At 37.1% G+C, this 11213-nt stretch overlaps 1 pseudogene; it reads left to right on the forward strand.

Moving 5' to 3' along the window:
- Positions 1-607: 607 nt before the first annotated feature.
- On the forward strand, positions 608-777 carry LOC121104276 (annotated as a pseudogene).
- Positions 778-11213: the final 10436 nt, after the last annotated feature.

The following is an 11213-nucleotide window of genomic DNA, read 5'->3' on the forward strand; positions in this document are numbered from 1 at the left end:
GTCTTGTATTTTTTTTTTGCTAAATTCTGGCAATCATATCCCACAGACAGATGAGAAAGAAGTACGAAGGTCGAATGGGCCTTTCTGCATAGATAGTGTGACAACACGCAGGAAATTCACACAGCAAGCAACCCAAGTGAAAGATGTACTTCAGATGCATTACCGCCAAGAAATCAAAGGCAAGTTTACACAAGTATCTTTATAATCCAAAGAAAGTAAAAGAATATGGTCTATCAGAAGAAATAGCTCAAAGTATAAATAAAACGGCAGATGAAAAGTGATTTGGCAAAACAAAGGAAAAGAACTGAAGACACGATAATAAACCTAGTTTAAAATAAAAACAGTGAGAAGTAAAAATCCATTCTGCTGAGAAAGAGTCAACAATGTGGAGAAGAGGCCTAAGAAACTAAAGAAAGGTCCAGAAGAAAAGGCAAATGAATAAAGCACTGAAGGAAGAAAAGCGAAGGAAATCCAAGTCATAATCGGCACCATAGTGATGGTAAGGATAATACTTGTACAGAAAGAGAGCACAGTAAACAAATTAATAGAAAAACATTCCCCAGCAAACAAAGTCTCAGTCGTTTTTGGCACAAAGGCCACAGCATTCATGATGAACGTAATTTGGATTATTCATGACCAATGGGCACATACGCTTGCGCCTGTGGGATGTGTGCTTGGATGTTATTTAGACAGAAAGATGAAAAGCTAACTGCCTTCTGGAACAAGACTTTGTCTAAAAGGAAACGGAGACCCAAGGAAGAAGTCACCTGGACTTAAAGGCTGTGAATGAATTATAAAATGTTCACATTTTAAACATTAGGAGAGAAGTAAAAACATATTATTTAATTTGAAGGGATTCTTTTTATGCTCAAGTAATCTTTCACATTTCAAGTAACAGGCACACTTGGATTAAAAATAAAAAATTGTTGAGTAAAAAAACCCCCACAAAAATCAAAGTCTCAAATCTACAAATCAGTACAACAAAATGTACTCTGGAAAAAGATTATAAAAATAATCAACATGAAGACATAGCCTGACGAAATTCAAGGGTGAGAAAAGAACCCTCTAGGCCTTCAGGAGTGACAGCAAATCACCTACAAATAGGAGAGACCAGACTGCCAAGGGACAGCAGAGTAACGTTTCCAGAGTTTTGATGGGAAAAAATAAAATGTAACCCGATAATATTCTACCACTTAAAACGTTTACGTATCGAACTTGCTGGATTCTGGAAATAGTAGCTTCAAGGCTTAAATTTCAGTCATCAAGAAAGGAATTAAACAAGCCACGGCAGGAAATTCTAATGGCGAGCACTGAATCCATTTAAATATAGAACACGAAACAACTGATTTCCTCATCTGTACAATAATGATCACCAAAACAATCTTTAATGTTTCTTCTGGTTCTAAATCTTTCCAGTTTCATTGATTAGAGGCTTATGATTCTTGTCTCTCAGCTTTTAAAACACAATGCCATTATTCATTTATTCTTCTAGTGCTGAATCACATTTTAACAAATATATTTTCAACACGAGGCATTGTACTTGCCATTTGGGATGAAAGAAAACAAAATGGTGATTAAGAAACTCATCGGGGCTTCACAGATGCACACTAATGTGGGAGACAGACACAGTTATTTGCATTTAGACCATTATAATAAACACCACAAATACCTGGAGCAATTATTATGGAACAGCTTTTCTTAGGAAAGTGGGAGAGAACCTTTAAGTTGGAGTTCGGAGTAGGAGTTTTCCAAATAAATGAAACAGTACATCCATAGGCAAAAAGCTAAGAAGGAGCACTGCACACTCAGGAAATTTTTGTCAAAATATGTGGCTAGAACGTACAACGTAAACTTAGTAACGACAGACAAAACTGATGAAATAGGATAGGGTCAGACTGCAAAGGGCCTGTCTCATCAGGTTAAATGGGGGATCCAGTGGAAACAGTTTCTAGATAACTATCTAGAACCATCAATGCTCAACATTAGGTAGAAGATGAAAAGTCAGAAGCATCCCTGCTGAATGTAGCATTGCTCCCACGGGGAAATACAATCAGTTTTCTAAAGATTATATAATTTTCCAGGAAACTACTATGGGAAAAAAAATAAAAGAGCTGCCAATGAGAAAAATTTGATGTAAACAGAGACTTGAAAAGACAGTATGCCCTTCTCCTTCCATTTTGGAACCCTGCCTCAACAATGAGAAGGTGCCTGGGTTAGACTGTTGGGGTAACTCAAGAGAAGCATGGAAGAAAGCCTAATTATGTTAGCCAAGGCCATCTTAACTAGCCATCCCCAAGACCATGCCCACAGTCAGCATGGGTAGACGGTCAACCATAGGGCATGGATACAGGAAAAAACTGTGGACTATTAGGACCTATTATGAATCTATTCAAGTCTTCAGATAAATAAAAAAGAACAATGCTGATTTTTAGTGTTTTACAGGACTCATGGATTTAACATAGATACATAACCAAGTCACTTTCATGACTGAAGAATTCAATCCCAATTCCAACTTTTAGAAGGGGGAAATAATCAACACGCACCTCTTTATCTGGCTAGGATGATATGGTTTCTATTTCTACTACCCAATCAGTCATACGTCCAAGGGTTTATCCCCCCCCTCTTTTTTTTTTTTAAGATTCTTAGCCTCTCTTTCCCCCATCACCATACCATGTGATCTAACTGCACAGTATATGCCTATACATCTGTCACCTACTGCTAATGAGATTCATTGTATACCAACTCTGTGTAATACATTGTACAAGAGCTCATCTGATACTTACATCAGCTTCATGATGTGGGTAGTATCATTAGCTCCACCTTGTAAATGAAAAATCTGTGTCTTAGTAAGATCAAATAACCAGCCCAAGTAGTTTACAAAACCCAAAAAACACAAACTGGCAGAGCTCAAACTTGACCTGAGGTCTTAAGCCCTAAACTGTGTCTATTTGACAGGGACCAATGTTCTGTTTCCACACCCACTCCATGAAATATCACATCAAGCATATACAGTGCTCTACAATCCTGTTGGGCATTTCTTCTTCTTTGAATGGTTCCCAAATGTTGGGAGTCTAACCCTTCTGGTTCTTACTGAATCAGTAGGTCTTTGTCTTCTTTTTTTTATTTTTAAGATTTTATCTGTTTACTTGAGAGAGAGAGAGACCGCGAGAGAGGGAACACAAGCAGGGGGAGTGGGAGAGGGAGAAGCAGGCTTCCCACTCAGCAGGGAGCCCGATGCAGGGTCGATCCCAGAACCCTGGGATCATGACCTGAGCCAAAGGCAGATGCCTAATGACTGAGCCACCCAGGTGCCCCTGAATCAGCATGTCTATAACCCAAAACAAACTTTGTATCTGCAAATATCCTAAGTTAAAAATATTTCTAAAATATGGCTGCCTATAAAAATGAAAACATGAAAAATACTTAGGAAGACTTGCCCAACTCATTCTACTGAAAAAGGAAGTCCCATGACTGAGAATTAGAAAATTTAGTCAAGACACAATTTTCACAACTTTATACATGAAAAAGAGAACATTTAATCCCATCAAAACATAAAATCTTATGTGTATATTTTCCTTTACAGCAAATAATTGAATTAGAGATTTTTTTTAATGCTGTTTATCATTAATACGTAAATGTGACTTAGTGGTTTGCCACGTTTGATGTGGTCAAGTCCTATAGCCTCTACATCCAAAGAGAACCCTGAATTGTTCTGCTATCTTCGCCCACTTTTAGTATAGAGAGACACCTTATTTTTGTCAGTTGGCAGCAACCTTATCCTGAAGGTCTCAGTGTCCTTCAATCAAAACATTATGTGAACTATCTGTTTTCCTGAGTCATCTTTGATTAGGAATTAATTTGAATTTTCTATGACCTCTATCGAGAGGATGATTCTCTCTTTCAATGATGTTATTGTTCTGAAAATGCTCTGGACTTAAAGATGTAATATTTTAACTCACAATCATAGACCTTGGTTCAGAAACACGTACAACTTAATTCTTAGGAGTTGTGTGATACCTGCATTAAGAAAAACGCAAAGAGGGGGCTAATAAAAGGTGGCAAAACAAGTTCAGAAGAAAATAAAAGAAAAACACCGTGCTTCATTTTCCACTCCTCATCATTAAATTAGCATTGCTTTTGTCTCCCAGGTAGTCTGGAGAGTTCAGTGTTTGTGGCAAGGTTACTGTCAGATGTTGCAGTTGAGTTTAGACGGATTAGGTATTAAGCAACATAAAGTTCTTCGAAAAACAGGGCATGATCTTTGTACTCTTGGGAGAACATAGGCAAAACCTTATAATCACTTGCTAATTACCCCAGTAAAGTAATTTGTTTTATCTGTCTGCCATTTGGTTTCCTGCAAAGTGCGAAAAAAAAAAAAAAACTATTAAGGGATTTTGCTCAAACTAATTACTACTATTTTATCATGAAGACTGTTCAAGCGTAATCCTCTTTCCTTGGCTTGCTTTCTCCTTGAATTTAAAGTCTTATGGTAGGCCAAGAAGTAGTTTAAACATCCCAGACTGTAACAGATACTCCTGATTTTTAGCCTCCCACTCTAATCACGTGCCATGATACCTCCGTATTTTAAGTCAACAGCTGCTAGCAAGTGTTGTATATGGCCTCTCTTGGTAGAAAGTTATGAAATGAATAGTTGAATATCAAAAGGAATTTATAATGACAGATGATGTAGAAACATCATAGTTACATCATGCCCAACAATTAACAAAGAACTCTCATATACATAATTTCACAGAATCTTCCTCATCATCATGTGAGGCACTATGGTAGATTTTTGTTCAGAAAGTATTCACGTCCTATCCCATCTCACATCCCAGAAGGAACACTTCCTCACACCACTGATAGGTAGCCTGTGACTTGCTTTGGTCAGTGGGATATTGGTAGACATGAGAAAACCAAAGACTTGAAATGTGCTTGCAAAAGTAAGCTTTTGCCATCGCCAGGAGAAGAACCTATCCTAAGAAACTCCTCTCCGAAGAATTACAAATGTGTGGTGCCGACCTGGACCCAGCACAGAGCCTGGAGGCACGCCCAGCTGACCTGCTGGCATATAATCCAGAACAAATGTGTATTGTTGTAAGCCTGAGAAATACTACGGTGGTTACACAACAAACACCTGATGTCATTATTCCCGCTTTACAAAGAATGAGTAAGTAAGACTCAGAAGTGCCGTGCTCTGAGTTCCCCAGAAATTAAATAACAGAGCTGTAATTGTCTATATGAAAAGACAAAAAGAAGAAAAGGTCAGTGACATTTATGAGGCTGTGTTTGACATGCATTTGATGTCAATAAAATAAATCTACATCTTGCTAGATGAAAAACAACATACATAAAGCCTGTTTTCCATTTTGTTTTATCTATTCAGGATCAGTTGTAAACACTGATGGCTAGCAGAATGGATACTGACAGTCTCAGTCACAATATTAATGAGATATATTGGCTAATAGAAACCCTCAAGTTCCATTTTCTTTATCGAGCCCATTAGATGAAATCCAGCTCTGGCAGTATTCTCTCATTTGAATGGCTGGTGTGGTTTCCTTGATTGAAACGACTGCTCTGTTGAGCTGGATGAATGGCACTGCTAAAAAGTACACTGTCAAATATTGATAGCTAATTAGATGGATTTTATCATAATAGTCAACTGCACTCGCACAAAAAAGGAAGAGCTATTAAAGATCTTGACAAGAAAATAAACTAAGCCCTAGAACCTCACTGTTTATTCAAAGCTCATTTCTAAGTTTAGCACTCCAAGTAGGAAGACGTGTTTTTACAAAACCAGCGAATGATAAACCCAAGGGATTATGAACGTATTTTAAGAAAAATCAGTACTAGGGTTAAGTAGACTACAGAATTTCTAGGATTCTTGACCAGCCAGCTTTCTAGAGGCTCTGGATTCCCCTAATTTGTCAGATTGTTTAAATTTTCAGGAACAGCCTGAGCATGTTTTTTTTTTAAATCTATTTATTTATTTTTAGAGAGAGAAAGAGAGGGAGAGACAGAGAGGGCAGGGGGAGAGGGAGAGAATATCCAGCAGGCTCTCTGCTGAGCACGTAGCCCAACATGGGGCTCGATCTCACGACCCTGAGATCAGGACTTGAGCCAAAGTCGGACGCTTAACTGATTGAGCCACCCAGCTGCCCTGAGCACGTTTTTCTAATAAAGAAGTCCAAGGACAAAGAAAAACAACTGCTGACACTTAAGACTAAATAGAAGGTTGTAGATCATCTCTAAAGCTTGATGGACAAAGATGTCCATACCGGGTAAAGACTGAGGAACCTACGCAAAGATAAAGAGTAAAATGGAGCACAAACTGGGAATAAACTGAATTAGTCCAAACAGGAAAGGGAGAAGAAGGACAACCAAAGAACTTTGCTGACTTCAGCAAGAAATTACCCTGGTAGATTAAGTGGAAGACCAGCCCAGAACTAAAATTAGCAAGTACCAGGGACAATAATGAGGACAAGCCAGAAGCAGGAATACCAGCATTGTGGTGTGGGAAAAGGGAGGTTGGTGGATATTGAGACTTTCATAAATTTCTGTCCCCATAAACTTGGACTCAAGTTAGCATAAATAATAGCGATGTAGCTACTACCTGCCCACTACACTAGATAGAGAGGCATTAAATGCAGCAATGCCCAAAAATACATTCATTTATGAAGCTACTGAGATGGTTCAGGTTGACACTGCTGTTTCCTCACATAAAGATTCATGAACTATTCTTGGCAAATGCTCACCAATTCTTTAGCTCATTTTTAAGATTCCTTCCAAAATTCCCTCCCTCCCCAAGTTCCTTTATTTACCTTGTTTCTCTTTACCCTGTGGACTTTACCACATGCCTATACCTTCTCCAAAGGACAGAAACGGGAATGGTGACAATTCAATTTAACAAAGAGTTGATTACGTAGACTGTGTCACGGTAACAAAGTAATAACATTAGCAACCATATGTTGAATATTAGCATGCTCCATGAAAACTGCCTGATCGTCAAGGTAGAGCAAAATATAGTCCTTGCCTTCAAAAAGCTTACAGCCAAAGAGGGAAACTCTAAGGCTAATTCATCAAGCTGTTACTACAGGTCAATCATTCTTCTAAATGCTTTACTTCTGTGTATTACTCATGTCAACCTCAAAAAACTATGAGATGGGGACTATTTTTACTCCCATTTGATAACTGAGGCAAGTGAAACCCACAGAGATTGAAGTAACTTGCAGAAGTTCACAGAACCAGGAAGTCATAGACTCTGGCTTTACAACCCACGCCCTTAACCTCTATACCACAACACTCCCTGTAATGTATTAAATAGCCAAATATAATTGAACAAAATACAATGTCAAGAATGGAGGCATCCTTTCTAACTGAGAGATGACAGAAGAGATCACAGAGACACTATTACTTGAGATGAATAAAGAAATTTATTTCAGTCCACTTAGTGACTAAAATAATACTTGGACATTTTTAAAAATTCAACTATCATCCCAATCTGTACTTTCAAGGTACCAAACCCTTAATGATATATTAGAACAAAGTTCTTTGATTACTAAATACATTGGCTAAGCTTTCCCAGACCTTTTAAAAAATATTGAGAGTTCTTTCAGAGCACAAAATAACCATGTTATTCATCTACTCTAACAGATTGATCCCAGTAATGATTAAATTTATAAAATACTCTGCATAACTGATTAGACCAGGAGTCAGCTATTACAGCCCCTAAGCAAAGTCCCACCCACAGCCTATTTTTGTAAATAATGTTTTATTGGAACACAGCCATCTTCATTCATTTATCTATCATCTGTGGCTATTTTTCTACCACAAGGAGAGTAGGGTAGCTGCTGGTAGAACCTTTATGGACCGCAAAGCTAAATTATGTATCCCTTTACAGAAAGTTTTCTGACACCTTGATTTTTAAGAGGACTTTAAAATGATTCCCCAATTTCATGAAAATTTTGTCCTACCCTCATCAAAAAATGTCCCTATGACTCTATTCAAAGGCTTCTAGAACATTCAAAACAATGCCTAAAACATCAGTACTATCTTTTCCAAGAAAAAGTAAAACCCAACCAACCAAAAACCATGGCCTCTTTTCTTTCTTCAACTTTGTCTTTTCAAAACTGTTCAAAGTTATTGATGCCAGAAAGGTTATTCATCATCTTCAAGTAATAAGTATACACAAGTAGAAGGTACTCTCCTAGGAGCACTAAAATTCACTTTAAACGCGACACATGACTATTCTTTAAAACTCTGTACTCTGGCATGGGTAATATGGGTGCAAACAGGTGGCATGATACGATGAACAAAAAACATCCAACAAGGGCAGAATATAAATTTATCCATTGGGTCGTTTTTCACAATGATATCTTTATGGTCCCTTCCAGAAACATGTGTTCCAGATGAAATGATGTTATAAGCATATTCACAGTGATGTATTCAAAACAAAGCTTGAAAATCAGGTTCCTTCTTTTAGCTTTCTAATGTAAGAATTCAACAGTTAGCTCTGATGCTCATTCCTCCCACAGCCTCCTTCAAAATTTCTCTTACAGCTCCATCTCCTCATTCTTGCCAATCTAGCCAGCCTTCTTCCAGGCTCTCTCCTCTGCAAACCAAGCGCTGGGGACCGAATGACTGTGTCCTCACACAATTCACGTATTAAAGCTCTTCCCCCAGTATGACTATTTGGAGGTAGGGCCCGTGAGGAAGTAATTAAGGTTGAACGAGGTCCTAAGGGTGGGGACCTCATGATAGGACTGGGGTCCTTTATAAGAAGGGGAAGAGAGGCCAGGGTGTCCCCCACTACACATGTGCACACAAACTCACAAAGGAAAACACAGCACCAAGCTGCCATCTGCAGGCCAGGAAGAACATCAGCCAGTACCCTGATCGTGGACTTCGAGCATCCAGAACAGGGAGAAAGACAACTTTCTGGTTTAACCCATTCAGTCTATGGAATTTTGTTATAGTAGCCTAAACAGACATACACACCAAACCTAAACGTCACCTAGGGATTACCTCCCAAACGTAGCGCTTTAGTAGACATGGCACTTCCTCAAGAACATACACTTGGCTGATAGGAGCATCTAGTCTTATGTCAATACAACACCATTTCAATTACAAGCCCCTCGCTAGCATCCCAAGTCTTCCACAATCTCAGTACTTCTAACTTTATTTCCAAACATTAACAACAGGTGTTCTGCTCACTATACCCGAGTTCACCTTGCTCATCTCCATAACTGCTTGCCCTGAATTGGCCAGAATATCATCTGTTTTGTCCGTTTTAAAAGTCCTTCTTCCTTAATAACTTCTGTCAACTATGGCAGCCTACACCAACTTCTTCCTTTGAACCAAACCTACTGCTTATATCATTTGTGTTCGCTAATTATATACATATTGAAATTAACCAAGTAGGTCTTCAAATATTTTTTCAATCCACCGAGTTAATTAAAACTCAATAGAAAAAGAAATAAAGTTAATTTTTACTATAGTAACAAAAAAATACCTAATTTACCTAGAAATATCTTCAGCCAAAACATATGGGATCTAGAGAATTATAGAGTAAAAGAAAAACTGGAATTTATTTCAAGATAAAAAATTATAAATACAAAAATATTTTATTACAAAATCAAATTATATTGTATTTTATTTTATTAATTTTTAGAAAAAGGTGAATACGTATATATTTCATATAGATGTCAAATATCTCCAAATTAACTTATAGCAACAAAATATCAGAATCCCCATATGATCATTTGAATCCTGACAAAAATTAGCCCAAAATTTAGCAAGCATAGAAGAGGTCCAAAGAGTTAACAAAATTTAAGAGAAAGAAAAATTTATAAGGGAAATAACCTGCATTAAATATTAGATATAAATAACTGTAATTAATGTGGTATTGTATTGGCACAAGAACAATCATAAAAACGTAGAATAGCTTATGAACAGATACTAGTCTATAAAAGACTTCAGTATTTCTTTAGAGAAGCACTCCAAGTCAATGGAAAAGAGGGACAAAACTGAATATAAAGTATATTAATTACAAATAAGCAATATACTCAAAATTAAATCACACACGAACTATACCATTAACTCTAAAAACTGAAACCTTAAGAAACAGAGGAAAGTAGATAAACATGCACTCTGTGAAAAAGTCATTTATGAGGCTGAAAGCAGTGAAATAGATTTCACTGCACAAAACAGAAATGTCTCTATACTGAAAATATTAGAACTAAAATTTAAAGGCAAAAATGAAAAGCAAATCAGTGAAAAATACTGGGAGTAACCATGGTGTATGATTACTATTCTTACTCTCTAAGCAGCTCCAACACTCGGCAGAATAGTGCTATGAAAATAAACCCAAATGTTAACAGGGCTTCATCTCTCTCTTTCTTCCCCTCCTCTACGTATATTTGAAATTTTTAGTAGTAAACTAAAGAACTTACGTAATTAGAAAAAAAAAAACTTATTACAAGAAAGGAGAAGGAAAATAAAAATGAGAGGAAGAAATTGCCGAGAAGGGTCTGGTTCGCAGAGAAACATTGTTTTTGGTGAAATATTCACTATAGATTTAAGAAATAGAAGACAACTGATATAAGAATTAGCATATAAATGATGGCAAAGGGCTGTCTCCTGGAATGTGGGTTACGAAGTATCTGATTCTGGAAGGGGCTTTGGTCAAAAGGACAAAGCCAAAGGAAAAGAACTTTGGAATATACTAAAAGCAAAACCAATTTCATAAAGTATAATATATGGTTCAATTATATACTCTTAGACTGAATAAAATGTTATAATCCAATTGAAAGCTCTCTACTTTCATCTTACAGTTTATGAATAGTCACACAAGTCTACAGGTGAATTACTACATCAATATTCACTTTTGGATAATAGATTGATACTGTTAATACATATAAAATCCAGGAAATTTAAGAGGGAGAAAATCATGTTTTCAGTATGGACCGTGTATCAGCAGACAATCCCAAGTTGAAATCCAGAACTTACTGTTTGTTCCCTGTGTTAAATAATCTGTGTTAAAAAGTAGAGTGCTATTGGATTGGAGGTTTGAATAGAGTTATGTTTTATTCATCACTCTAGCAATTATTTATAGAGTACCATGAGCCTTTGTCATACAGAGGAGTCAATACAACGAACAAAGTATCTCCCTATGCCGAAGAGCTCCCTGGCTCAATGGGAGTTACACAGAGTAAAGA

The sequence above is a fragment of the Ursus maritimus genome (assembly GCF_017311325.1).
Source record: "Ursus maritimus isolate PB19 chromosome X unlocalized genomic scaffold, ASM1731132v1 scaffold_X1, whole genome shotgun sequence".
In the NCBI taxonomy this organism is placed as follows: domain Eukaryota; kingdom Metazoa; phylum Chordata; class Mammalia; order Carnivora; family Ursidae; genus Ursus; species Ursus maritimus.